Here is a 24,550-nt window from a genome sequence, read left to right on the forward strand (position 1 = left end):
TGCTTGCTGGCTAGCCAGCTAGCCAGCCCTGTGGGCCTTGCTGCTGCTGCAGCCAAAAAACAAAAGGTGGTGCTGCTGCTGCTTCTGCTGCTTCTGCTTCTGCTTGTGTCTGGCCCCTGTTGGAGCGTCCAGGCACAGGACTTCTGCTGCTGCTGACTAAATGGCCTCCTTAATTGGATCATTTGAGTAGCCAGCACACCTGTGCAGGTAGGGCATGACATGATAGGCAGCTGCCTTGATAGCGGGTGGGTGCTGAATGTTCCTAATTGACAAAATAAGATTAATGCTTATGAAGAAATATAAAATCTCATCCCTTCCCCAATATCGCGCCACACCCCTACCCCTTAATTCCCTGGTTGAACGTGATGGACATATGTCTTTTTTCGACCGTACTAACTATGTAACTATGTAACATAACATGGGGGGGGGGGGGTCTCCTGGCTGTTCACACAGGTGTGTCATTGCTGTACATTGACCATGCATTGCTTCTGTGGTATTGCAAAGGCAAAGACAAATGCTTCCAGCCATCCATTGCACTAATGGATTGGTCATCAGCTGGCTGTCTATGTCCCGCATCAATATAGACCAAAGTACAGAGGGTTAGGCTATGCTATTGTGCACCTACCTGATGCATCAGAAGGTGCGAGGCCCTTGCTAAATTCTGTGCACAGACTTTGAGATCTATGCTTTAGACTGTATCTAAACCTGCTCCAACATGGACTGACATTCTGGCCTACTTTCAGCCGATGCGACTTGTCTGTCGCTGAACAGTCGCTTTTTATGTATTCAGCACCTATGTATAATGTTGTAAAAATGCTCTAGAAGCTAAAGTCGCAGAAATGTCACACATATTTGGCCTGCAACTTTCTGTGCGACAAATTCAGACAGGAAAAATCAGTATAAATCCTTAGAAAATTATCCCCCAGTGTCTCCATCTGCTGGCGGTATTGAATAAGCATTGCTGCACTGATGGGGTATGCATTAGACGAAAAAAAAGAAGAAAAAGAAGAATAATACGCCCAGAAAAGAGGCGAAAAGGAGAAAAACGTAAAAAAACGTGAAAAAAAAGTAAGAGGAAGAGAAGGGAAAAAAAGGTGGAAATGGGTTTAAAAGTGATTTCGGCGGAGAAATATATATATATATATATATATATATATATATATATATATATATGCGCACACACACACATAGATATAAACGTATTCTCCGTTGAGATATTGCAGCCGCTGCTGTGTCCAGGCCCAGGAGCCTTAGCACTGTGCTGTGATGTCACTCAATACCACTGACATCACTAGGTGTAAACAACATCTCTCCTTTGCTGTGTATGTGACTATGGAGCTGTTTGGTGATGTCGTCTATTACGGCCTTCATAGAAGCAACAGGAGATTGTTGCATCCATCTTGAACCCTCAGAACTACAGTGCTATGATGTCACTCACTTCCACAGGCCTTGCAGAGTGTAAACAACAACAACCCAGCTTTGTTGTGTATGTAACCAAAGGGATTTGTGATGTCACCTAGAACCTTCACAGCAGCGACAGCTTTATGAGGAGCATCAGCACTGCTCTGCCTGAGCAGAACCATCACCGCCATAGGTTGTCAAATAACCCGGATTTAACCCACACAGGTAAGTCCAATGGGGTGCAGGCATGTCCTCTATGCTTACAGCTTCCCGTGGGTGTTGGTTTGATACCGTTTGGGGACAGCCAAGGAGGCATCTGCAGGCAACAAAGGTAGGTGTGTGCTTGTGTGTGTGTTTCCTATGCAGATCCTAAGCCCAGTGTCACATGCAAGTAGGAGGAGTAAGAAGGGTTCCTGGCAAATCCGGGTTATGGATTGCATTTAAAAAGGCCCCGTGGGAGTGCAATGGGCCCCTGTCTTGCTGCTTAGCAATAATGGTATGGGTTTAGGTTCTGCTGTGTGTACTGGTGGTTGACTGCCCCCCAGCCCAGAGTGTGCATGGAAAATTGTCTGGCAGCCTCCCTGACAGCAAGCAGTGATAGTGCCCATGAAGGGGACCTTGTTGGGCCCGCCCCTTTCACGGTTATCGCTTCTCGGCCTTTTGGCTAAGATCAAGTGTAGTATCTGTTCTTATCAGTTTAATATCTGATACGTCCCCTATCTGGGGACCATATATTAAATGGATTTTTGAGAACGGGGGCCGATTTCGAAGCTTGCTTCCGTCGCCCTATGCATTGACCCGATATGGCAGTATCTTCGGGTACAGTGCACCACCCCCTTACAGGGTTAAAAAGAAAGATTCCTACTTTCATTGCTACCTGCTTGCTGGCTAGCCAGCTAGCCAGCCCTGTGGGCCTTGCTGCTGCTGCAGCCAAAAAACAAAAGGTGGTGCTGCTGCTGCTTCTGCTGCTTCTGCTTCTGCTTGTGTCTGGCCCCTGTTGGAGCGTCCAGGCACAGGACTTCTGCTGCTGCTGACTAAATGGCCTCCTTAATTGGATCATTTGAGTAGCCAGCACACCTGTGCAGGTAGGGCATGACATGATAGGCAGCTGCCTTGATAGCGGGTGGGTGCTGAATGTTCCTAATTGACAAAATAAGATTAATGCTTATGAAGAAATATAAAATCTCATCCCTTCCCCAATATCGCGCCACACCCCTACCCCTTAATTCCCTGGTTGAACGTGATGGACATATGTCTTTTTTCGACCGTACTAACTATGTAACTATGTAACATAACATGGGGGGGGGGGTCTCCTGGCTGTTCACACAGGTGTGTCATTGCTGTACATTGACCATGCATTGCTTCTGTGGTATTGCAAAGGCAAAGACAAATGCTTCCAGCCATCCATTGCACTAATGGATTGGTCATCAGCTGGCTGTCTATGTCCCGCATCAATATAGACCAAAGTACAGAGGGTTAGGCTATGCTATTGTGCACCTACCTGATGCATCAGAAGGTGCGAGGCCCTTGCTAAATTCTGTGCACAGACTTTGAGATCTATGCTTTAGACTGTATCTAAACCTGCTCCAACATGGACTGACATTCTGGCCTACTTTCAGCCGATGCGACTTGTCTGTCGCTGAACAGTCGCTTTTTATGTATTCAGCACCTATGTATAATGTTGTAAAAATGCTCTAGAAGCTAAAGTCGCAGAAATGTCACACATATTTGGCCTGCAACTTTCTGTGCGACAAATTCAGACAGGAAAAATCAGTATAAATCCTTAGAAAATTATCCCCCAGTGTCTCCATCTGCTGGCGGTATTGAATAAGCATTGCTGCACTGATGGGGTATGCATTAGACGAAAAAAAAGAAGAAAAAGAAGAATAATACGCCCAGAAAAGAGGCGAAAAGGAGAAAAACGTAAAAAAACGTGAAAAAAAAGTAAGAGGAAGAGAAGGGAAAAAAAGGTGGAAATGGGTTTAAAAGTGATTTCGGCGGAGAAATATATATATATATATATATATATATATATATATATATATATATGCGCACACACACACATATATATAAACGTATTCTCCGTTGAGATATTGCAGCCGCTGCTGTGTCCAGGCCCAGGAGCCTTAGCACTGTGCTGTGATGTCACTCAATACCACTGACATCACTAGGTGTAAACAACATCTCTCCTTTGCTGTGTATGTGACTATGGAGCTGTTTGGTGATGTCGTCTATTACGGCCTTCATAGAAGCAACAGGAGATTGTTGCATCCATCTTGAACCCTCAGAACTACAGTGCTATGATGTCACTCACTTCCACAGGCCTTGCAGAGTGTAAACAACAACAACCCAGCTTTGTTGTGTATGTAACCAAAGGGATTTGTGATGTCACCTAGAACCTTCACAGCAGCGACAGCTTTATGAGGAGCATCAGCACTGCTCTGCCTGAGCAGAACCATCACCGCCATAGGTTGTCAAATAACCCGGATTTAACCCACACAGGTAAGTCCAATGGGGTGCAGGCATGTCCTCTATGCTTACAGCTTCCCGTGGGTGTTGGTTTGATACCGTTTGGGGACAGCCAAGGAGGCATCTGCAGGCAACAAAGGTAGGTGTGTGCTTGTGTGTGTGTTTCCTATGCAGATCCTAAGCCCAGTGTCACATGCAAGTAGGAGGAGTAAGAAGGGTTCCTGGCAAATCCGGGTTATGGATTGCATTTAAAAAGGCCCCGTGGGAGTGCAATGGGCCCCTGTCTTGCTGCTTAGCAATAATGGTATGGGTTTAGGTTCTGCTGTGTGTACTGGTGGTTGACTGCCCCCCAGCCCAGAGTGTGCATGGAAAATTGTCTGGCAGCCTCCCTGACAGCAAGCAGTGATAGTGCCCATGAAGGGGACCTTGTTGGGCCCGCCCCTTTCACGGTTATCGCTTCTCGGCCTTTTGGCTAAGATCAAGTGTAGTATCTGTTCTTATCAGTTTAATATCTGATACGTCCCCTATCTGGGGACCATATATTAAATGGATTTTTGAGAACGGGGGCCGATTTCGAAGCTTGCTTCCGTCGCCCTATGCATTGACCCGATATGGCAGTATCTTCGGGTACAGTGCACCACCCCCTTACAGGGTTAAAAAGAAAGATTCCTACTTTCATTGCTACCTGCTTGCTGGCTAGCCAGCTAGCCAGCCCTAAGGGGCTTGCTGCTGCTGCAGCCAAAAAACAAAAGGTGGTGCTGCTGCTGCTTCTGCTGCTTCTGCTTCTGCTTGTGTCTGGCCCCTGTTGGAGCGTCCAGGCACAGGACTTCTGCTGCTGCTGACTAAATGGCCTCCTTAATTGGATCATTTGAGTAGCCAGCACACCTGTGCAGGTAGGGCATGACATGATAGGCAGCTGCCTTGATAGCGGGTGGGTGCTGAATGTTCCTAATTGACAAAATAAGATTAATGCTTATGAAGAAATATAAAATCTCATCCCTTCCCCAATATCGCGCCACACCCCTACCCCTTAATTCCCTGGTTGAACGTGATGGACATATGTCTTTTTTCGACCGTACTAACTATGTAACTATGTAACATAACATGGGGGGGGGAGGTCTCCTGGCTGTTCACACAGGTGTGTCATTGCTGTACATTGACCATGCATTGCTTCTGTGGTATTGCAAAGGCAAAGACAAATGCTTCCAGCCATCCATTGCACTAATGGATTGGTCATCAGCTGGCTGTCTATGTCCCGCATCAATATAGACCAAAGTACAGAGGGTTAGGCTATGCTATTGTGCACCTACCTGATGCATCAGAAGGTGCGAGGCCCTTGCTAAATTCTGTGCACAGACTTTGAGATCTATGCTTTAGACTGTATCTAAACCTGCTCCAACATGGACTGACATTCTGGCCTACTTTCAGCCGATGCGACTTGTCTGTCGCTGAACAGTCGCTTTTTATGTATTCAGCACCTATGTATAATGTTGTAAAAATGCTCTAGAAGCTAAAGTCGCAGAAATGTCACACATATTTGGCCTGCAACTTTCTGTGCGACAAATTCAGACAGGAAAAATCAGTATAAATCCTTAGAAAATTATCCCCCAGTGTCTCCATCTGCTGGCGGTATTGAATAAGCATTGCTGCACTGATGGGGTATGCATTAGACGAAAAAAAAGAAGAAAAAGAAGAATAATACGCCCAGAAAAGAGGCGAAAAGGAGAAAAACGTAAAAAAACGTGAAAAAAAAGTAAGAGGAAGAGAAGGGAAAAAAAGGTGGAAATGGGTTTAAAAGTGATTTCGGCGGAGAAATATATATATATATATATATATATATATATATATATATATATATGCGCACACACACACATAGATATAAACGTATTCTCCGTTGAGATATTGCAGCCGCTGCTGTGTCCAGGCCCAGGAGCCTTAGCACTGTGCTGTGATGTCACTCAATACCACTGACATCACTAGGTGTAAACAACATCTCTCCTTTGCTGTGTATGTGACTATGGAGCTGTTTGGTGATGTCGTCTATTACGGCCTTCATAGAAGCAACAGGAGATTGTTGCATCCATCTTGAACCCTCAGAACTACAGTGCTATGATGTCACTCACTTCCACAGGCCTTGCAGAGTGTAAACAACAACAACCCAGCTTTGTTGTGTATGTAACCAAAGGGATTTGTGATGTCACCTAGAACCTTCACAGCAGCGACAGCTTTATGAGGAGCATCAGCACTGCTCTGCCTGAGCAGAACCATCACCGCCATAGGTTGTCAAATAACCCGGATTTAACCCACACAGGTAAGTCCAATGGGGTGCAGGCATGTCCTCTATGCTTACAGCTTCCCGTGGGTGTTGGTTTGATACCGTTTGGGGACAGCCAAGGAGGCATCTGCAGGCAACAAAGGTAGGTGTGTGCTTGTGTGTGTGTTTCCTATGCAGATCCTAAGCCCAGTGTCACATGCAAGTAGGAGGAGTAAGAAGGGTTCCTGGCAAATCCGGGTTATGGATTGCATTTAAAAAGGCCCCGTGGGAGTGCAATGGGCCCCTGTCTTGCTGCTTAGCAATAATGGTATGGGTTTAGGTTCTGCTGTGTGTACTGGTGGTTGACTGCCCCCCAGCCCAGAGTGTGCATGGAAAATTGTCTGGCAGCCTCCCTGACAGCAAGCAGTGATAGTGCCCATGAAGGGGACCTTGTTGGGCCCGCCCCTTTCACGGTTATCGCTTCTCGGCCTTTTGGCTAAGATCAAGTGTAGTATCTGTTCTTATCAGTTTTCATGCTGGTGGGGATGGGTGCTGCATGGAGGATGCAGGTGTACCAGGGCTTTCCGGGGCTGGTTCTGAGGAATCAGCTCGACGGCTGCCCCGATGTGACCTGTTCCCTCCGGGTCTCGCCATGAGGCTGAGAGGGTCTAGAGCCGAGGTACTTTTGTGCCTCGGGGAGTGGTGACCCCGAGGTGCCGAAACTCACTGGGAGAATAGACTCACTGAGTTGAAGCACGGGCACCATAATCTCTTCACCTTGTGCCACTCACCTCTTGATTCCCGGCCTTCTGGCTAGGATCAGAGAAATTTTTATAGATCCGGCCGGATGTCCGGGCAGTATATCTGCACACATTCACTTATTTATTTCTTTTTTGTCTCACTGTGTCACTTTTTGCGTGTTGTGTGTTCACAGGATTGGTCAGGATGCGGTAGCCCTTCTGGGTGTCCCTCCTGGCGGTCTAGGGGAGGTGTGTGTGGCCATTAGGTTCCGCACCTCCCTGCAAACACCCCGGGTACTCCTGCTTTGGCAGGGTACCTACCGTAATCGGCTCTGCGGGCAGATACCTTGGCTAACGCCAAGGGGGATGCCGGGAGCATTTGTGGTCCCCTAGTAGCTTCGGCGAAAAGGGACATCGAACCTGGAACCTCGCAGGTACCTTTTGGTCCGGAGGCGAAGGGTAAGGTTTGTTGGGGGGCCTCTCTCCTATCGGAGAAGGGCTTGCGATAGACCGCATCCTTTGTGCACGTTTTTTTAGTGTAACACGTTTGCACTTTTTCTTGCACTTTGGGTGAATCGAAAGCACGTTCCTCGGCTTTAGATAAAATAAAAAAAAAAAAAAATCTGTTCTTATCAGTTTAATATCTGATACGTCCCCTATCTGGGGACCATATATTAAATGGATTTTTGAGAACGGGGGCCGATTTCGAAGCTTGCTTCCGTCGCCCTATGCATTGACCCGATATGGCAGTATCTTCGGGTACAGTGCACCACCCCCTTACAGGGTTAAAAAGAAAGATTCCTACTTTCATTGCTACCTGCTTGCTGGCTAGCCAGCTAGCCAGCCCTGTGGGCCTTGCTGCTGCTGCAGCCAAAAAACAAAAGGTGGTGCTGCTGCTGCTTCTGCTGCTTCTGCTTCTGCTTGTGTCTGGCCCCTGTTGGAGCGTCCAGGCACAGGACTTCTGCTGCTGCTGACTAAATGGCCTCCTTAATTGGATCATTTGAGTAGCCAGCACACCTGTGCAGGTAGGGCATGACATGATAGGCAGCTGCCTTGATAGCGGGTGGGTGCTGAATGTTCCTAATTGACAAAATAAGATTAATGCTTATGAAGAAATATAAAATCTCATCCCTTCCCCAATATCGCGCCACACCCCTACCCCTTAATTCCCTGGTTGAACGTGATGGACATATGTCTTTTTTCGACCGTACTAACTATGTAACTATGTAACATAACATGGGGGGGGGGGGGGTCTCCTGGCTGTTCACACAGGTGTGTCATTGCTGTACATTGACCATGCATTGCTTCTGTGGTATTGCAAAGGCAAAGACAAATGCTTCCAGCCATCCATTGCACTAATGGATTGGTCATCAGCTGGCTGTCTATGTCCCGCATCAATATAGACCAAAGTACAGAGGGTTAGGCTATGCTATTGTGCACCTACCTGATGCATCAGAAGGTGCGAGGCCCTTGCTAAATTCTGTGCACAGACTTTGAGATCTATGCTTTAGACTGTATCTAAACCTGCTCCAACATGGACTGACATTCTGGCCTACTTTCAGCCGATGCGACTTGTCTGTCGCTGAACAGTCGCTTTTTATGTATTCAGCACCTATGTATAATGTTGTAAAAATGCTCTAGAAGCTAAAGTCGCAGAAATGTCACACATATTTGGCCTGCAACTTTCTGTGCGACAAATTCAGACAGGAAAAATCAGTATAAATCCTTAGAAAATTATCCCCCAGTGTCTCCATCTGCTGGCGGTATTGAATAAGCATTGCTGCACTGATGGGGTATGCATTAGACGAAAAAAAAGAAGAAAAAGAAGAATAATACGCCCAGAAAAGAGGCGAAAAGGAGAAAAACGTAAAAAAACGTGAAAAAAAAGTAAGAGGAAGAGAAGGGAAAAAAAGGTGGAAATGGGTTTAAAAGTGATTTCGGCGGAGAAATATATATATATATATATATATATATATATATATATATATATATGCGCACACACACACATAGATATAAACGTATTCTCCGTTGAGATATTGCAGCCGCTGCTGTGTCCAGGCCCAGGAGCCTTAGCACTGTGCTGTGATGTCACTCAATACCACTGACATCACTAGGTGTAAACAACATCTCTCCTTTGCTGTGTATGTGACTATGGAGCTGTTTGGTGATGTCGTCTATTACGGCCTTCATAGAAGCAACAGGAGATTGTTGCATCCATCTTGAACCCTCAGAACTACAGTGCTATGATGTCACTCACTTCCACAGGCCTTGCAGAGTGTAAACAACAACAACCCAGCTTTGTTGTGTATGTAACCAAAGGGATTTGTGATGTCACCTAGAACCTTCACAGCAGCGACAGCTTTATGAGGAGCATCAGCACTGCTCTGCCTGAGCAGAACCATCACCGCCATAGGTTGTCAAATAACCCGGATTTAACCCACACAGGTAAGTCCAATGGGGTGCAGGCATGTCCTCTATGCTTACAGCTTCCCGTGGGTGTTGGTTTGATACCGTTTGGGGACAGCCAAGGAGGCATCTGCAGGCAACAAAGGTAGGTGTGTGCTTGTGTGTGTGTTTCCTATGCAGATCCTAAGCCCAGTGTCACATGCAAGTAGGAGGAGTAAGAAGGGTTCCTGGCAAATCCGGGTTATGGATTGCATTTAAAAAGGCCCCGTGGGAGTGCAATGGGCCCCTGTCTTGCTGCTTAGCAATAATGGTATGGGTTTAGGTTCTGCTGTGTGTACTGGTGGTTGACTGCCCCCCAGCCCAGAGTGTGCATGGAAAATTGTCTGGCAGCCTCCCTGACAGCAAGCAGTGATAGTGCCCATGAAGGGGACCTTGTTGGGCCCGCCCCTTTCACGGTTATCGCTTCTCGGCCTTTTGGCTAAGATCAAGTGTAGTATCTGTTCTTATCAGTTTAATATCTGATACGTCCCCTATCTGGGGACCATATATTAAATGGATTTTTGAGAACGGGGGCCGATTTCGAAGCTTGCTTCCGTCGCCCTATGCATTGACCCGATATGGCAGTATCTTCGGGTACAGTGCACCACCCCCTTACAGGGTTAAAAAGAAAGATTCCTACTTTCATTGCTACCTGCTTGCTGGCTAGCCAGCTAGCCAGCCCTGTGGGCCTTGCTGCTGCTGCAGCCAAAAAACAAAAGGTGGTGCTGCTGCTGCTTCTGCTGCTTCTGCTTCTGCTTGTGTCTGGCCCCTGTTGGAGCGTCCAGGCACAGGACTTCTGCTGCTGCTGACTAAATGGCCTCCTTAATTGGATCATTTGAGTAGCCAGCACACCTGTGCAGGTAGGGCATGACATGATAGGCAGCTGCCTTGATAGCGGGTGGGTGCTGAATGTTCCTAATTGACAAAATAAGATTAATGCTTATGAAGAAATATAAAATCTCATCCCTTCCCCAATATCGCGCCACACCCCTACCCCTTAATTCCCTGGTTGAACGTGATGGACATATGTCTTTTTTCGACCGTACTAACTATGTAACTATGTAACATAACATGGGGGGGGGGGGTCTCCTGGCTGTTCACACAGGTGTGTCATTGCTGTACATTGACCATGCATTGCTTCTGTGGTATTGCAAAGGCAAAGACAAATGCTTCCAGCCATCCATTGCACTAATGGATTGGTCATCAGCTGGCTGTCTATGTCCCGCATCAATATAGACCAAAGTACAGAGGGTTAGGCTATGCTATTGTGCACCTACCTGATGCATCAGAAGGTGCGAGGCCCTTGCTAAATTCTGTGCACAGACTTTGAGATCTATGCTTTAGACTGTATCTAAACCTGCTCCAACATGGACTGACATTCTGGCCTACTTTCAGCCGATGCGACTTGTCTGTCGCTGAACAGTCGCTTTTTATGTATTCAGCACCTATGTATAATGTTGTAAAAATGCTCTAGAAGCTAAAGTCGCAGAAATGTCACACATATTTGGCCTGCAACTTTCTGTGCGACAAATTCAGACAGGAAAAATCAGTATAAATCCTTAGAAAATTATCCCCCAGTGTCTCCATCTGCTGGCGGTATTGAATAAGCATTGCTGCACTGATGGGGTATGCATTAGACGAAAAAAAAGAAGAAAAAGAAGAATAATACGCCCAGAAAAGAGGCGAAAAGGAGAAAAACGTAAAAAAACGTGAAAAAAAAGTAAGAGGAAGAGAAGGGAAAAAAAGGTGGAAATGGGTTTAAAAGTGATTTCGGCGGAGAAATATATATATATATATATATATATATATATATATATATATATATGCGCACACACACACATAGATATAAACGTATTCTCCGTTGAGATATTGCAGCCGCTGCTGTGTCCAGGCCCAGGAGCCTTAGCACTGTGCTGTGATGTCACTCAATACCACTGACATCACTAGGTGTAAACAACATCTCTCCTTTGCTGTGTATGTGACTATGGAGCTGTTTGGTGATGTCGTCTATTACGGCCTTCATAGAAGCAACAGGAGATTGTTGCATCCATCTTGAACCCTCAGAACTACAGTGCTATGATGTCACTCACTTCCACAGGCCTTGCAGAGTGTAAACAACAACAACCCAGCTTTGTTGTGTATGTAACCAAAGGGATTTGTGATGTCACCTAGAACCTTCACAGCAGCGACAGCTTTATGAGGAGCATCAGCACTGCTCTGCCTGAGCAGAACCATCACCGCCATAGGTTGTCAAATAACCCGGATTTAACCCACACAGGTAAGTCCAATGGGGTGCAGGCATGTCCTCTATGCTTACAGCTTCCCGTGGGTGTTGGTTTGATACCGTTTGGGGACAGCCAAGGAGGCATCTGCAGGCAACAAAGGTAGGTGTGTGCTTGTGTGTGTGTTTCCTATGCAGATCCTAAGCCCAGTGTCACATGCAAGTAGGAGGAGTAAGAAGGGTTCCTGGCAAATCCGGGTTATGGATTGCATTTAAAAAGGCCCCGTGGGAGTGCAATGGGCCCCTGTCTTGCTGCTTAGCAATAATGGTATGGGTTTAGGTTCTGCTGTGTGTACTGGTGGTTGACTGCCCCCCCAGCCCAGAGTGTGCATGGAAAATTGTCTGGCAGCCTCCCTGACAGCAAGCAGTGATAGTGCCCATGAAGGGGACCTTGTTGGGCCCGCCCCTTTCACGGTTATCGCTTCTCGGCCTTTTGGCTAAGATCAAGTGTAGTATCTGTTCTTATCAGTTTAATATCTGATACGTCCCCTATCTGGGGACCATATATTAAATGGATTTTTGAGAACGGGGGCCGATTTCGAAGCTTGCTTCCGTCGCCCTATGCATTGACCCGATATGGCAGTATCTTCGGGTACAGTGCACCACCCCCTTACAGGGTTAAAAAGAAAGATTCCTACTTTCATTGCTACCTGCTTGCTGGCTAGCCAGCTAGCCAGCCCTGTGGGCCTTGCTGCTGCTGCAGCCAAAAAACAAAAGGTGGTGCTGCTGCTGCTTCTGCTGCTTCTGCTTCTGCTTGTGTCTGGCCCCTGTTGGAGCGTCCAGGCACAGGACTTCTGCTGCTGCTGACTAAATGGCCTCCTTAATTGGATCATTTGAGTAGCCAGCACACCTGTGCAGGTAGGGCATGACATGATAGGCAGCTGCCTTGATAGCGGGTGGGTGCTGAATGTTCCTAATTGACAAAATAAGATTAATGCTTATGAAGAAATATAAAATCTCATCCCTTCCCCAATATCGCGCCACACCCCTACCCCTTAATTCCCTGGTTGAACGTGATGGACATATGTCTTTTTTCGACCGTACTAACTATGTAACTATGTAACATAACATGGGGGGGGGGGTCTCCTGGCTGTTCACACAGGTGTGTCATTGCTGTACATTGACCATGCATTGCTTCTGTGGTATTGCAAAGGCAAAGACAAATGCTTCCAGCCATCCATTGCACTAATGGATTGGTCATCAGCTGGCTGTCTATGTCCCGCATCAATATAGACCAAAGTACAGAGGGTTAGGCTATGCTATTGTGCACCTACCTGATGCATCAGAAGGTGCGAGGCCCTTGCTAAATTCTGTGCACAGACTTTGAGATCTATGCTTTAGACTGTATCTAAACCTGCTCCAACATGGACTGACATTCTGGCCTACTTTCAGCCGATGCGACTTGTCTGTCGCTGAACAGTCGCTTTTTATGTATTCAGCACCTATGTATAATGTTGTAAAAATGCTCTAGAAGCTAAAGTCGCAGAAATGTCACACATATTTGGCCTGCAACTTTCTGTGCGACAAATTCAGACAGGAAAAATCAGTATAAATCCTTAGAAAATTATCCCCCAGTGTCTCCATCTGCTGGCGGTATTGAATAAGCATTGCTGCACTGATGGGGTATGCATTAGACGAAAAAAAAGAAGAAAAAGAAGAATAATACGCCCAGAAAAGAGGCGAAAAGGAGAAAAACGTAAAAAAACGTGAAAAAAAAGTAAGAGGAAGAGAAGGGAAAAAAAGGTGGAAATGGGTTTAAAAGTGATTTCGGCGGAGAAATATATATATATATATATATATATATATATATATATATATATATATGCGCACACACACACATAGATATAAACGTATTCTCCGTTGAGATATTGCAGCCGCTGCTGTGTCCAGGCCCAGGAGCCTTAGCACTGTGCTGTGATGTCACTCAATACCACTGACATCACTAGGTGTAAACAACATCTCTCCTTTGCTGTGTATGTGACTATGGAGCTGTTTGGTGATGTCGTCTATTACGGCCTTCATAGAAGCAACAGGAGATTGTTGCATCCATCTTGAACCCTCAGAACTACAGTGCTATGATGTCACTCACTTCCACAGGCCTTGCAGAGTGTAAACAACAACAACCCAGCTTTGTTGTGTATGTAACCAAAGGGATTTGTGATGTCACCTAGAACCTTCACAGCAGCGACAGCTTTATGAGGAGCATCAGCACTGCTCTGCCTGAGCAGAACCATCACCGCCATAGGTTGTCAAATAACCCGGATTTAACCCACACAGGTAAGTCCAATGGGGTGCAGGCATGTCCTCTATGCTTACAGCTTCCCGTGGGTGTTGGTTTGATACCGTTTGGGGACAGCCAAGGAGGCATCTGCAGGCAACAAAGGTAGGTGTGTGCTTGTGTGTGTGTTTCCTATGCAGATCCTAAGCCCAGTGTCACATGCAAGTAGGAGGAGTAAGAAGGGTTCCTGGCAAATCCGGGTTATGGATTGCATTTAAAAAGGCCCCGTGGGAGTGCAATGGGCCCCTGTCTTGCTGCTTAGCAATAATGGTATGGGTTTAGGTTCTGCTGTGTGTACTGGTGGTTGACTGCCCCCCAGCCCAGAGTGTGCATGGAAAATTGTCTGGCAGCCTCCCTGACAGCAAGCAGTGATAGTGCCCATGAAGGGGACCTTGTTGGGCCCGCCCCTTTCACGGTTATCGCTTCTCGGCCTTTTGGCTAAGATCAAGTGTAGTATCTGTTCTTATCAGTTTAATATCTGATACGTCCCCTATCTGGGGACCATATATTAAATGGATTTTTGAGAACGGGGGCCGATTTCGAAGCTTGCTTCCGTCGCCCTATGCATTGACCCGATATGGCAGTATCTTCGGGTACAGTGCACCACCCCCTTACAGGGTTAAAAAGAAAGATTCCTACTTTCATTGCTACCTGCTTGCTGGCTAGCCAGCTAGCCAGCCCTGTGGGCCTTGCTGCTGCTGCAGCCAAAAAACAAAAGGTGGTGCTGCTGCTGCTTCTGCTGCTTCTGCTTCTGCTTGTGTCTGGCCCCTGTTGGAGCGTCCAGGCACAGGACTTCTGCTGCTGCTGACTAAATGGCCTCCTTAATTGGATCATTTGAGTAGCCAGCACACCTGTGCAGGTAGGGCATGACATGATAGGCAGCTGCCTTGATAGCGGGTGGGTGCTGAATGTTCCTAATTGACAAAATAAGATTAATGCTTATGAAGAAATATAAAATCTCATCCCTTCCCCAATATCGCGCCACACCCCTACCCCTTAATTCCCTGGTTGAACGTGATGGACATATGTCTTTTTTCGACCGTACTAACTATGTAACTATGTAACATAACATGGGGGGGGGGGGGTCTCCTGGCTGTTCACACAGGTGTGTCATTGCTGTACATTGACCATGCATTGCTTCTGTGGTATTGCAAAGGCAAAGACAAATGCTTCCAGCCATCCATTGCACTAATGGATTGGTCATCAGCTGGCTGTCTATGTCCCGCATCAATATAGACCAAAGTACAGAGGGTTAGGCTATGCTATTGTGCACCTACCTGATGCATCAGAAGGTGCGAGGCCCTTGCTAAATTCTGTGCACAGACTTTGAGATCTATGCTTTAGACTGTATCTAAACCTGCTCCAACATGGACTGACATTCTGGCCTACTTTCAGCCGATGCGACTTGTCTGTCGCTGAACAGTCGCTTTTTATGTATTCAGCACCTATGTATAATGTTGTAAAAATGCTCTAGAAGCTAAAGTCGCAGAAATGTCACACATATTTGGCCTGCAACTTTCTGTGCGACAAATTCAGACAGGAAAAATCAGTATAAATCCTTAGAAAATTATCCCCCAGTGTCTCCATCTGCTGGCGGTATTGAATAAGCATTGCTGCACTGATGGGGTATGCATTAGACGAAAAAAAAGAAGAAAAAGAAGAATAATACGCCCAGAAAAGAGGCGAAAAGGAGAAAAACGTAAAAAAACGTGAAAAAAAAGTAAGAGGAAGAGAAGGGAAAAAAAGGTGGAAATGGGTTTAAAAGTGATTTCGGCGGAGAAATATATATATATATATATATATATATATATATATATAGTATATATATATGCGCACACACACACATAGATATAAACGTATTCTCCGTTGAGATATTGCAGCCGCTGCTGTGTCCAGGCCCAGGAGCCTTAGCACTGTGCTGTGATGTCACTCAATACCACTGACATCACTAGGTGTAAACAACATCTCTCCTTTGCTGTGTATGTGACTATGGAGCTGTTTGGTGATGTCGTCTATTACGGCCTTCATAGAAGCAACAGGAGATTGTTGCATCCATCTTGAACCCTCAGAACTACAGTGCTATGATGTCACTCACTTCCACAGGCCTTGCAGAGTGTAAACAACAACAACCCAGCTTTGTTGTGTATGTAACCAAAGGGATTTGTGATGTCACCTAGAACCTTCACAGCAGCGACAGCTTTATGAGGAGCATCAGCACTGCTCTGCCTGAGCAGAACCATCACCGCCATAGGTTGTCAAATAACCCGGATTTAACCCACACAGGTAAGTCCAATGGGGTGCAGGCATGTCCTCTATGCTTACAGCTTCCCGTGGGTGTTGGTTTGATACCGTTTGGGGACAGCCAAGGAGGCATCTGCAGGCAACAAAGGTAGGTGTGTGCTTGTGTGTGTGTTTCCTATGCAGATCCTAAGCCCAGTGTCACATGCAAGTAGGAGGAGTAAGAAGGGTTCCTGGCAAATCCGGGTTATGGATTGCATTTAAAAAGGCCCCGTGGGAGTGCAATGGGCCCCTGTCTTGCTGCTTAGCAAGGTTTAGGTTCTGCTGTGTGTACTGGTGGTTGACTGCCCCCCAGCCCAGAGTGTGCATGGAAAATTGTCTGGCAGCCTCCCTGACAGCAAGCAGTGATAGTGCCCATGAAGGGGACCTTGTTGGGCCCGCCCCTTTCACGGTTATCGCTTCTCGGCCTTTTGGCTAAGATCAAGTGTAGTATCTGTTCTTATCAGTTTAATATCTGATACGTCCCCTATCTGGGGACCATATATTAAATGGATTTTTGAGAACGGGGGCCGATTTCGAAGCTTGCTTCCGTCGCCCTATGCATTGACCCGATATGGCAGTATCTTCGGGTACAGTGCACCACCCCCTTACAGGGTTAAAAAGAAAGATTCCTACTTTCATTGCTACCTGCTTGCTGGCTAGCCAGCTAGCCAGCCCTGTGGGCCTTGCTGCTGCTGCAGCCAAAAAACAAAAGGTGGTGCTGCTGCTGCTTCTGCTGCTTCTGCTTCTGCTTGTGTCTGGCCCCTGTTGGAGCGTCCAGGCACAGGACTTCTGCTGCTGCTGACTAAATGGCCTCCTTAATTGGATCATTTGAGTAGCCAGCACACCTGTGCAGGTAGGGCATGACATGATAGGCAGCTGCCTTGATAGCGGGTGGGTGCTGAATGTTCCTAATTGACAAAATAAGATTAATGCTTATGAAGAAATATAAAATCTCATCCCTTCCCCAATATCGCGCCACACCCCTACCCCTTAATTCCCTGGTTGAACGTGATGGACATATGTCTTTTTTCGACCGTACTAACTATGTAACTATGTAACATAACATGGGGGGGGGGGGTCTCCTGGCTGTTCACACAGGTGTGTCATTGCTGTACATTGACCATGCATTGCTTCTGTGGTATTGCAAAGGCAAAGACAAATGCTTCCAGCCATCCATTGCACTAATGGATTGGTCATCAGCTGGCTGTCTATGTCCCGCATCAATATAGACCAAAGTACAGAGGGTTAGGCTATGCTATTGTGCACCTACCTGATGCATCAGAAGGTGCGAGGCCCTTGCTAAATTCTGTGCACAGACTTTGAGATCTATGCTTTAGACTGTATCTAAACCTGCTCCAACATGGACTGACATTCTGGCCTACTTTCAGCCGATGCGACTTGTCTGTCGCTGAACAGTCGCTTTTTATGTATTCAGCACCTATGTATAATGTTGTAAAAATGCTCTAGAAGCTAAAGTCGCAGAAATGTCACACATATTTGGCCTGCAACTTTCTGTGCGACAAATTCAGACAGGAAAAATCAGTATAAATCCTTAGAAAATTATCCCCCAGTGTCTCCATCTGCTGGCGGTATTGAATAAGCATTGCTGCACTGATGGGGTATGCATTAGACGAAAAAAAAGAAGAAAAAGAAGAATAATACGCCCAGAAAAGAGGCGAAAAGGAGAAAAACGTAAAAAAACCTGAAAAAAAAGTAAGAGGAAGAGAAGGGAAAAAAAGGTGGAAATGGGTTTAAAAGTGATTTCGGCGGAGAAATATATATATATATATATATATATATATATATATATATATATATATATGCGCACACACACACATAGATATAAACGTATTCTCCGTTGAGATATTGCAGCCGCTGCTGTGTCCAGGCCCAGGAGCCTTAGCACTGTGCTGTGATGTCACTCAATACCACTGACATCACTAGGTGTAAACAACATCTCTCCTTTGCTGTGTATGTGACTATGGAGCTGTTTGGTGATGTCGTCTATTACGGCCTTCATAGAAGCAACAGGAGATTGTTGCATCCATCTTGAACCCTCAGAACTACAGTGCTATGATGTCACTCACTTCCACAGGCCTTGCAGAGTGTAAACAACAACAACCCAGCTTTGTTGTGTATGTAACCAAAGGGATTTGTGATGTCACCTAGAACCTTCACAGCAGCGACAGCTTTATGAGGAGCATCAGCACTGCTCTGCCTGAGCAGAACCATCACCGCCATAGGTTGTCAAATAACCCGGATTTAACCCACACAGGTAAGTCCAATGGGGTGCAGGCATGTCCTCTATGCTTACAGCTTCCCGTGGGTGTTGGTTTGATACCGTTTGGGGACAGCCAAGGAGGCATCTGCAGGCAACAAAGGTAGGTGTGTGCTTGTGTGTGTGTTTCCTATGCAGATCCTAAGCCCAGTGTCACATGCAAGTAGGAGGAGTAAGAAGGGTTCCTGGCAAATCCGGGTTATGGATTGCATTTAAAAAGGCCCCGTGGGAGTGCAATGGGCCCCTGTCTTGCTGCTTAGCAATAATGGTATGGGTTTAGGTTCTGCTGTGTGTACTGGTGGTTGACTGCCCCCCAGCCCAGAGTGTGCATGGAAAATTGTCTGGCAGCCTCCCTGACAGCAAGCAGTGATAGTGCCCATGAAGGGGACCTTGTTGGGCCCGCCCCTTTCACGGTTATCGCTTCTCGGCCTTTTGGCTAAGATCAAGTGTAGTATCTGTTCTTATCAGTTTAATATCTGATACGTCCCCTATCTGGGGACCATATATTAAATGGATTTTTGAGAACGGGGGCCGATTTCGAAGCTTGCTTCCGTCGCCCTATGCATTGACCCGATATGGCAGTATCTTCGGGTACAGTGCACCACCCCCTTACAGGGTTAAAAAGAAAGATTCCTACTTTCATTGCTACCTGCTTGCTGGCTAGCCAGCTAGCCAGCCCTGTGGGCCTTGCTGCTGCTGCAGCCAAAAAACAAAAGGTGGTGCTGCTGCTGCTTCTGCTGCTTCTGCTTCTGCTTGTGTCTGGCCCCTGTTGGAGCGTCCAGGCACAGGACTTCTGCTGCTGCTGACTAAATGGCCTCCTTAATTGGATCATTTGAGTAGCCAGCACACCTGTGCAGGTAGGGCATGACATGATAGGCAGCTGCCTTGATAGCGGGTGGGTGCTGAATGTTCCTAATTGACAAAATAAGATTAATGCTTATGAAGAAATATAAAATCTCATCCCTTCCCCAATATCGCGCCACACCCCTACCCCTTAATTCCCTGGTTGAACGTGATGGACATATGTCTTTTTTCGACCGTACTAACTATGTAACTATGTAACATAACATGGGGGGGGGGGGTCTCCTGGCTGTTCACACAGGTGTGTCATTGCTGTACATTGACCATGCATTGCTTCTGTGGTATTGCAAAGGCAAAGACAAATGCTTCCAGCCATCCATTGCACTAATGGATTGGTCATCAGCTGGCTGTCTATGTCCCGCATCAATATAGACCAAAGTACAGAGGGTTAGGCTATGCTATTGTGCACCTACCTGATGCATCAGAAGGTGCGAGGCCCTTGCTAAATTCTGTGCACAGACTTTGAGATCTATGCTTTAGACTGTATCTAAACCTGCTCCAACATGGACTGACATTCTGGCCTACTTTCAGCCGATGCGACTTGTCTGTCGCTGAACAGTCGCTTTTTATGTATTCAGCACCTATGTATAATGTTGTAAAAATGCTCTAGAAGCTAAAGTCGCAGAAATGTCACACATATTTGGCCTGCAACTTTCTGTGCGACAAATTCAGACAGGAAAAATCAGTATAAATCCTTAGAAAATTATCCCCCAGTGTCTCCATCTGCTGGCGGTATTGAATAAGCATTGCTGCACTGATGGGGTATGCATTAGACGAAAAAAAAGAAGAAAAAGAAGAATAATACGCCCAGAAAAGAGGCGAAAAGGAGAAAAACGTAAAAAAACGTGAAAAAAAAGTAAGAGGAAGAGAAGGGAAAAAAAGGTGGAAATGGGTTTAAAAGTGATTTCGGCGGAGAAATATATATATATATATATATATATATATATATATATATATATATATGCGCACACACACACATAGATATAAACGTATTCTCCGTTGAGATATTGCAGCCGCTGCTGTGTCCAGGCCCAGGAGCCTTAGCACTGTGCTGTGATGTCACTCAATACCACTGACATCACTAGGTGTAAACAACATCTCTCCTTTGCTGTGTATGTGACTATGGAGCTGTTTGGTGATGTCGTCTATTACGGCCTTCATAGAAGCAACAGGAGATTGTTGCATCCATCTTGAACCCTCAGAACTACAGTGCTATGATGTCACTCACTTCCACAGGCCTTGCAGAGTGTAAACAACAACAACCCAGCTTTGTTGTGTATGTAACCAAAGGGATTTGTGATGTCACCTAGAACCTTCACAGCAGCGACAGCTTTATGAGGAGCATCAGCACTGCTCTGCCTGAGCAGAACCATCACCGCCATAGGTTGTCAAATAACCCGGATTTAACCCACACAGGTAAGTCCAATGGGGTGCAGGCATGTCCTCTATGCTTACAGCTTCCCGTGGGTGTTGGTTTGATACCGTTTGGGGACAGCCAAGGAGGCATCTGCAGGCAACAAAGGTAGGTGTGTGCTTGTGTGTGTGTTTCCTATGCAGATCCTAAGCCCAGTGTCACATGCAAGTAGGAGGAGTAAGAAGGGTTCCTGGCAAATCCGGGTTATGGATTGCATTTAAAAAGGCCCCGTGGGAGTGCAATGGGCCCCTGTCTTGCTGCTTAGCAATAATGGTATGGGTTTAGGTTCTGCTGTGTGTACTGGTGGTTGACTGCCCCCCAGCCCAGAGTGTGCATGGAAAATTGTCTGGCAGCCTCCCTGACAGCAAGCAGTGATAGTGCCCATGAAGGGGACCTTGTTGGGCCCGCCCCTTTCACGGTTATCGCTTCTCGGCCTTTTGGCTAAGATCAAGTGTAGTATCTGTTCTTATCAGTTTAATATCTGATACGTCCCCTATCTGGGGACCATATATTAAATGGATTTTTGAGAACGGGGGCCGATTTCGAAGCTTGCTTCCGTCGCCCTATGCATTGACCCGATATGGCAGTATCTTCGGGTACAGTGCACCACCCCCTTACAGGGTTAAAAAGAAAGATTCCTACTTTCATTGCTACCTGCTTGCTGGCTAGCCAGCTAGCCAGCCCTGTGGGCCTTGCTGCTGCTGCAGCCAAAAAACAAAAGGTGGTGCTGCTGCTGCTTCTGCTGCTTCTGCTTCTGCTTGTGTCTGGCCCCTGTTGGAGCGTCCAGGCACAGGACTTCTGCTGCTGCTGACTAAATGGCCTCCTTAATTGGATCATTTGAGTAGCCAGCACACCTGTGCAGGTAGGGCATGACATGATAGGCAGCTGCCTTGATAGCGGGTGGGTGCTGAATGTTCCTAATTGACAAAATAAGATTAATGCTTATGAAGAAATATAAAATCTCATCCCTTCCCCAATATCGCGCCACACCCCTACCCCTTAATTCCCTGGTTGAACGTGATGGACATATGTCTTTTTTCGACCGTACTAACTATGTAACTATGTAACATAACATGGGGGGGGGGGGGGGGGTCTCCTGGCTGTTCACACAGGTGTGTCATTGCTGTACATTGACCATGCATTGCTTCTGTGGTATTGCAAAGGCAAAGACAAATGCTTCCAGCCATCCATTGCACTAATGGATTGGTCATCAGCTGGCTGTCTATGTCCCGCATCAATATAGACCAAAGTACAGAGGGTTAGGCTATGCTATTGTGCACCTACCTGATGCATCAGAAGGTGCGAGGCCCTTGCTAAATTCTGTGCACAGACTTTGAGATCTATGCTTTAGACTGTATCTAAACCTGCTCCAACATGGACTGACATTCTGGCCTACTTTCAGCCGATGCGACTTGTCTGTCGCTGAACAGTCGCTTTTTATGTATTCAGCACCTATGTATAATGTTGTAAAAATGCTCTAGAAGCTAAAGTCGCAGAAATGTCACACATATTTGGCCTGCAACTTTCTGTGCGACAAATTCAGACAGGAAAAATCAGTATAAATCCTTAGAAAATTATCCCCCAGTGTCTCCATCTGCTGGCGGTATTGAATAAGCATTGCTGCACTGATGGGGTATGCATTAGACGAAAAAAAAGAAGAAAAAGAAGAATAATACGCCCAGAAAAGAGGCGAAAAGGAGAAAAACGTAAAAAAACGTGAAAAAAAAGTAAGAGGAAGAGAAGGGAAAAAAAGGTGGAAATGGGTTTAAAAGTGATTTCGGCGGAGAATATATATATATATATATATATATATATATATATATATATATATATGCGCACACACACACATAGATATAAACGTATTCTCCGTTGAGATATTGCAGCCGCTGCTGTGTCCAGGCCCAGGAGCCTTAGCACTGTGCTGTGATGTCACTCAATACCACTGACATCACTAGGTGTAAACAACATCTCTCCTTTGCTGTGTATGTGACTATGGAGCTGTTTGGTGATGTCGTCTATTACGGCCTTCATAGAAGCAACAGGAGATTGTTGCATCCATCTTGAACCCTCAGAACTACAGTGCTATGATGTCACTCACTTCCACAGGCCTTGCAGAGTGTAAACAACAACAACCCAGCTTTGTTGTGTATGTAACCAAAGGGATTTGTGATGTCACCTAGAACCTTCACAGCAGCGACAGCTTTATGAGGAGCATCAGCACTGCTCTGCCTGAGCAGAACCATCACCGCCATAGGTTGTCAAATAACCCGGATTTAACCCACACAGGTAAGTCCAATGGGGTGCAGGCATGTCCTCTATGCTTACAGCTTCCCGTGGGTGTTGGTTTGATACCGTTTGGGGACAGCCAAGGAGGCATCTGCAGGCAACAAAGGTAGGTGTGTGCTTGTGTGTGTGTTTCCTATGCAGATCCTAAGCCCAGTGTCACATGCAAGTAGGAGGAGTAAGAAGGGTTCCTGGCAAATCCGGGTTATGGATTGCATTTAAAAAGGCCCCGTGGGAGTGCAATGGGCCCCTGTCTTGCTGCTTAGCAATAATGGTATGGGTTTAGGTTCTGCTGTGTGTACTGGTGGTTGACTGCCCCCCAGCCCAGAGTGTGCATGGAAAATTGTCTGGCAGCCTCCCTGACAGCAAGCAGTGATAGTGCCCATGAAGGGGACCTTGTTGGGCCCGCCCCTTTCACGGTTATCGCTTCTCGGCCTTTTGGCTAAGATCAAGTGTAGTATCTGTTCTTATCAGTTTAATATCTGATACGTCCCCTATCTGGGGACCATATATTAAATGGATTTTTGAGAACGGGGGCCGATTTCGAAGCTTGCTTCCGTCGCCCTATGCATTGACCCGATATGGCAGTATCTTCGGGTACAGTGCACCACCCCCTTACAGGGTTAAAAAGAAAGATTCCTACTTTCATTGCTACCTGCTTGCTGGCTAGCCAGCTAGCCAGCCCTGTGGGCCTTGCTGCTGCTGCAGCCAAAAAACAAAAGGTGGTGCTGCTGCTGCTTCTGCTGCTTCTGCTTCTGCTTGTGTCTGGCCCCTGTTGGAGCGTCCAGGCACAGGACTTCTGCTGCTGCTGACTAAATGGCCTCCTTAATTGGATCATTTGAGTAGCCAGCACACCTGTGCAGGTAGGGCATGACATGATAGGCAGCTGCCTTGATAGCGGGTGGGTGCTGAATGTTCCTAATTGACAAAATAAGATTAATGCTTATGAAGAAATATAAAATCTCATCCCTTCCCCAATATCGCGCCACACCCCTACCCCTTAATTCCCTGGTTGAACGTGATGGACATATGTCTTTTTTCGACCGTACTAACTATGTAACTATGTAACATAACATGGGGGGGGGGGGGGGGTCTCCTGGCTGTTCACACAGGTGTGTCATTGCTGTACATTGACCATGCATTGCTTCTGTGGTATTGCAAAGGCAAAGACAAATGCTTCCAGCCATCCATTGCACTAATGGATTGGTCATCAGCTGGCTGTCTATGTCCCGCATCAATATAGACCAAAGTACAGAGGGTTAGGCTATGCTATTGTGCACCTACCTGATGCATCAGAAGGTGCGAGGCCCTTGCTAAATTCTGTGCACAGACTTTGAGATCTATGCTTTAGACTGTATCTAAACCTGCTCCAACATGGACTGACATTCTGGCCTACTTTCAGCCGATGCGACTTGTCTGTCGCTGAACAGTCGCTTTTTATGTATTCAGCACCTATGTATAATGTTGTAAAAATGCTCTAGAAGCTAAAGTCGCAGAAATGTCACACATATTTGGCCTGCAACTTTCTGTGCGACAAATTCAGACAGGAAAAATCAGTATAAATCC

The 24,550-nt window shown here is 46.4% G+C and overlaps 10 non-coding genes and 1 pseudogene across 10 annotated transcripts; all 11 read left to right on the forward strand.

Moving 5' to 3' along the window:
* The first annotated feature begins 2,045 nt into the window (after positions 1 to 2,045).
* On the forward strand, positions 2,046 to 2,236 carry LOC130306261 (U2 spliceosomal RNA). The gene has a single exon (XR_008855638.1). It is a non-coding gene; the product is annotated as a U2 spliceosomal RNA (small nuclear RNA).
* A 2,086-nt stretch (positions 2,237 to 4,322) lies between these two features.
* LOC130306262 (U2 spliceosomal RNA) lies at positions 4,323 to 4,513 on the forward strand. Its single transcript, XR_008855639.1, has one exon. It is a non-coding gene; the product is annotated as a U2 spliceosomal RNA (small nuclear RNA).
* Positions 4,514 to 6,600: 2,087 nt separating this feature from the next.
* LOC130306280 (U2 spliceosomal RNA) lies at positions 6,601 to 6,760 on the forward strand (annotated as a pseudogene).
* Positions 6,761 to 7,453: 693 nt separating this feature from the next.
* On the forward strand, positions 7,454 to 7,639 carry LOC130306277 (U2 spliceosomal RNA). Its single transcript, XR_008855653.1, has one exon. It is a non-coding gene; the product is annotated as a U2 spliceosomal RNA (small nuclear RNA).
* A 2,089-nt stretch (positions 7,640 to 9,728) lies between these two features.
* LOC130306263 (U2 spliceosomal RNA) lies at positions 9,729 to 9,919 on the forward strand. Its single transcript, XR_008855640.1, has one exon. It is a non-coding gene; the product is annotated as a U2 spliceosomal RNA (small nuclear RNA).
* A 2,088-nt stretch (positions 9,920 to 12,007) lies between these two features.
* LOC130306265 (U2 spliceosomal RNA) lies at positions 12,008 to 12,198 on the forward strand. Its single transcript, XR_008855642.1, has one exon. It is a non-coding gene; the product is annotated as a U2 spliceosomal RNA (small nuclear RNA).
* A 2,088-nt stretch (positions 12,199 to 14,286) lies between these two features.
* LOC130306266 (U2 spliceosomal RNA) lies at positions 14,287 to 14,477 on the forward strand. Its single transcript, XR_008855643.1, has one exon. It is a non-coding gene; the product is annotated as a U2 spliceosomal RNA (small nuclear RNA).
* A 2,083-nt stretch (positions 14,478 to 16,560) lies between these two features.
* On the forward strand, positions 16,561 to 16,751 carry LOC130306267 (U2 spliceosomal RNA). Its single transcript, XR_008855644.1, has one exon. It is a non-coding gene; the product is annotated as a U2 spliceosomal RNA (small nuclear RNA).
* A 2,091-nt stretch (positions 16,752 to 18,842) lies between these two features.
* On the forward strand, positions 18,843 to 19,033 carry LOC130306268 (U2 spliceosomal RNA). Its single transcript, XR_008855645.1, has one exon. It is a non-coding gene; the product is annotated as a U2 spliceosomal RNA (small nuclear RNA).
* Positions 19,034 to 21,122: 2,089 nt separating this feature from the next.
* On the forward strand, positions 21,123 to 21,313 carry LOC130306269 (U2 spliceosomal RNA). Its single transcript, XR_008855646.1, has one exon. It is a non-coding gene; the product is annotated as a U2 spliceosomal RNA (small nuclear RNA).
* Positions 21,314 to 23,406: 2,093 nt separating this feature from the next.
* LOC130306270 (U2 spliceosomal RNA) lies at positions 23,407 to 23,597 on the forward strand. Its single transcript, XR_008855647.1, has one exon. It is a non-coding gene; the product is annotated as a U2 spliceosomal RNA (small nuclear RNA).
* Positions 23,598 to 24,550: the final 953 nt, after the last annotated feature.

This window comes from Hyla sarda, unplaced genomic scaffold (genome assembly GCF_029499605.1).
Source record: "Hyla sarda isolate aHylSar1 unplaced genomic scaffold, aHylSar1.hap1 scaffold_1364, whole genome shotgun sequence".
NCBI lineage: Eukaryota > Metazoa > Chordata > Amphibia > Anura > Hylidae > Hyla > Hyla sarda.